The sequence below is a fragment of the Macaca thibetana genome, chromosome 13, assembly GCF_024542745.1.
Source record: "Macaca thibetana thibetana isolate TM-01 chromosome 13, ASM2454274v1, whole genome shotgun sequence".
Lineage (NCBI taxonomy): Eukaryota > Metazoa > Chordata > Mammalia > Primates > Cercopithecidae > Macaca > Macaca thibetana.
Genome location: NC_065590.1, coordinates 63503775 through 63507535, shown reverse-complemented (window position 1 = coordinate 63507535; position 3761 = coordinate 63503775).

Sequence of the window (3761 nt, the reverse complement as noted above, 5' to 3'; positions counted from 1 at the left end):
ACTTCTGTTAATATACTAAAAACTATTAAATTATACACTTTAAAGAGATGAATTGTGTAGTATGTGAGTGATATCTCATTAAAGCTACTATTAAGAAGTCTTCCAAAAGACTACTAGGAAAACATGAAAGTTTGGAAAAAGTTATGACAATTTTACACTAGTTAAAAATGTAAAATGATCTAACTGTACAATAATAAATGCTTAAATACATTAGGATAAAATCTTAGGATGGACTATTAACCAATCATGAAAAACATTTTCAAATAATACTTAATGACAAGGAAAATGCTCACAATGACATGTTAACTATAAAAGCTTGATAAAAGTAAGAATTCAGCATAATACCATATTTTAAGGGACATAAGTGTATGTATAGAAAAAAGACTGAAAGACAACAAAATGTTAAAGTGTTTATGAAGATTGCTTGTGGATAGTTTAGGTTTTCTTTGTTCTTTCTATCTTTTTATATTTTCCAGTTAAAATGAGTTTATATTGCTGTAGAATCGGGAAACAAAATATTGTGAAGTAAATATGGCTATAGGAATCTTAAGAAAAAGGTTTTTATATTGATTTGAGTATATACTAGAGTAACATAGCACTAAAGTTCAAAGTACAAGACCACCATATGAATTTGGTTAAGTAAAGGAAAAGACATTGAAAACAAGGATGCAAGTAATTACTTTTTCATTTTGATTGTTTGTTCAAAATGTTGCTGCCAAGTTATCTCACTTTATTTCAGCTAAGCTCAGAGGGAACCCAACCTCCTGAGTTCAGTATGTCCTTGACTGGTTCCTACACGTTGCCCTCTTGCATTTTTTCATTTCCCTGGCTTCAACTGCCTACTCCTCCTAACCTTAACTCTTGGGATCATCCTGCTGTATATCTGCTAGTTTTCAAATAAATGCTTTATGCAAGTTTCGAATAGCCACCAAATACACTAGTACTGTACTTCATTCAGTATAGTACAACCAAATACAAGTTGAGTATTCTTTATCTAAAGTGCTTGGGACCAGAAGTGCTGCAGGTTTGGGAATTTTTTGGATTTTGGAATATATGCATGTACATAATTAAATATCTTGGGGATGGGACCCAAGCCTAAATGTGAAATTCACTTATGTTTCACATATACCTTGTATACATAGCCTGAAGGTTAATTTTATACAATATTTTAATTAATTTTATAAGATATTTAAAATAACTTATACAATATTTCAAATTCATGAAACAAAGTTGGTTTACATTGGACTATCAGAAAGCAAAGGTTGCTCCATCTCAGTTACCTGTATGGACCATCTGTGGTTGTTTGGCATCACCATCATTCCTGACTCTGAATTTATATGCTACAGACAGGCAATCACTTTCTTATACTTATTTTCACGTACTATTTGAGGGGAAAAAAAATGCCATGTCACTAATACATTGAAAAACATGATGTGTTCAGGGTAACTAAGCAATACAGTAGCCTTACCAGAATACCTGGGTCAGCTGTGAAACAACAGCAACAACAAACGATGGTGGGCTTGCAGCCTCCACCTGCTATGCTGTGTTTGATTAAAAGGTTACCGTACACTGTACTTTATTATTTTTTAGGTGAAAAGAAACATGGCTCCGTGTGAGGCATTGTAGGAAACCTGCTATTGGCATGTTCAACCTGAACATGTGCCATTTAATTACCCTTTGTGGGTATGTTTGCATGGGGGAATCTGTGTGTGCACAGGAAAGTTATATCATACCTGAAGAGGGCTGGGAGGGTCGTTTTCCCTTGGGGAGGCTAACTAAACTGTGTTGTACACCTGCATTTTGTCTGAGACTCGAAACATAAGGTCAGTTGTGGAATTTTCCACTTCTGATGTCATGCTGGCACTCAAAAAGTTTCAGATTGTGGAGCATTTAGGATTTTGAATTTTGCATTTAGAGATGCTCAACTTGTATCTCTTCAACCACTCTGCCAAGTTCTGAAATCTCCATAGTATATTCCACAGACAATGATATAATAGAAGAAACTGTTACAGTCACTTCTGATTATGTTGTTTTGGACCTGCTTCCCAATACTTCGATGTCATCTGTTAGAACCGGATTATCAGCTGATGCCAAACTTCTTTCCCTTCCAGCTGGGCAAGATGGCTCAATCTCCCTCGTGGATACCACCATTAATCATTCATTCGTTCATCCATTCACTTGTGCTCACAGGCTAGTGCCTCCTGTTGTGGTCTTGGCTCAGTTGGCTTGCCTCACTCTGACCCTAACAATGCAGTAACCAGATCCTTCTGATTAACAAGTTCAAGTCCTGCCTCCCCATTGAGCATTCTGTACTTGTTACCATCCTGTTGACCACAGCTTTCTCTGGAGTCTTTTGAAGATGCAGTTTCATTTTACGATTATTACACAGCACATAATAATATTCTTATAGTGTGTCTTTTCTCTAACTGTTAGTGTCAGGGCTGCATTTTTTGTTCCCTTAATTCTGGCATAAGCTGTCTCTATGCACTATATAAAGAGCAAAGGAAGACTATTAGTTGTCAGCCGTAATAAGATTCTGTACCAGAATGGCTGCCTTTGCCTCGTAGGTACTAACCCCAAGCAAGAAAAATCATCTGTTCACATTTAACACTTTTATACTGTCTGGATCACGTTTTCTTGTGTGATTTTCTTTTTCTTTCTTTCTTTCTTTCTTTCTTTCTTTCTTTCTTTCTTTCTTTCTTTCTTTCTTTCTTTTTTTTTTGAGACAGAGTCTTGCTCTATCGCCCAGGCTGGAGTGCAATGGTGAGATCTCAACTCACCGCAACCTTCACCTCCCAGGTTCAAGAGATTCTCCCTGCCTCAGCCTCCTGAGTAGCTAGGATTACAAGTGCATGCCACCATGCCTGGCTAACTTTTTTTCTATTTTTAGTAGAGATAGGTTTCACCATGCTGGCCAGGCTGGTCTCGAACTCTTGACCTCGTGATCCGCTAGCCTCGGCCTCCCACAGTGCTGGGGTTACAGGTGTGAGCCACTGTGCCCAGCTTTCTTGTGTGATTTTAATGTCTAGGGCCTTTTTTTTTTTTTTTTTAACTTCATAGGTCCTGATCAAACTATTACTGGTTCTCCCTCAGTCAGGTTCAACAATTCTTTTCCTCTTTTCAGTTGTCTTAAAATAAGTGATGCTCAAAGTACCCACCTCAGTGCTTTTGTTACACCTCTGCACATACTTGTTTTCTTTTCATGACCTTAGCAATGCCCATTAGTCTCTCACCTTTACCAGTTCTGGCCCTGGCCTGGCACCACCTATGCTACCCACACCAATTGGTGATAGTGGGGGCCCAGCTCACCTGGGGAGGTGAGATTGAAGCAAATCCTGCCTTCATTGCAGATCCAAAGGACTGAGCAAGCCAGTTTGCCCTGGATACTGGGGACACATCAAGCAAACTGTTTTCCTGGTCCACCCCCACTGGGAGGGCCAGGAGGCTTGTCTATCTCCTTGTTTGCAGGGCCTCCTTCAGGCCAAGGCTTTGCTGGTCTCCTGGGTCGCAGGTAAACAGCCTGGAGTGCCCAGACCTGTACCCTACTCAGCTAGAGAGAGTTGTTCCTGCTGGCTCTATTCATTTTTCCCAGTCTTCTTCCCCTTGTCTTTGATATTTTTTCCCAGGTGCTGGGGTTTATACTTTCTCCGTGCCAGAAACCACAGTCTTATTCTAGTGGAGTTAGTGTCTCCACCCTCCTTGTTTCTTTTTGCATTTTGTGTGTGGTGGATTAAAGGATCAGACACTTATTCTCTGATATT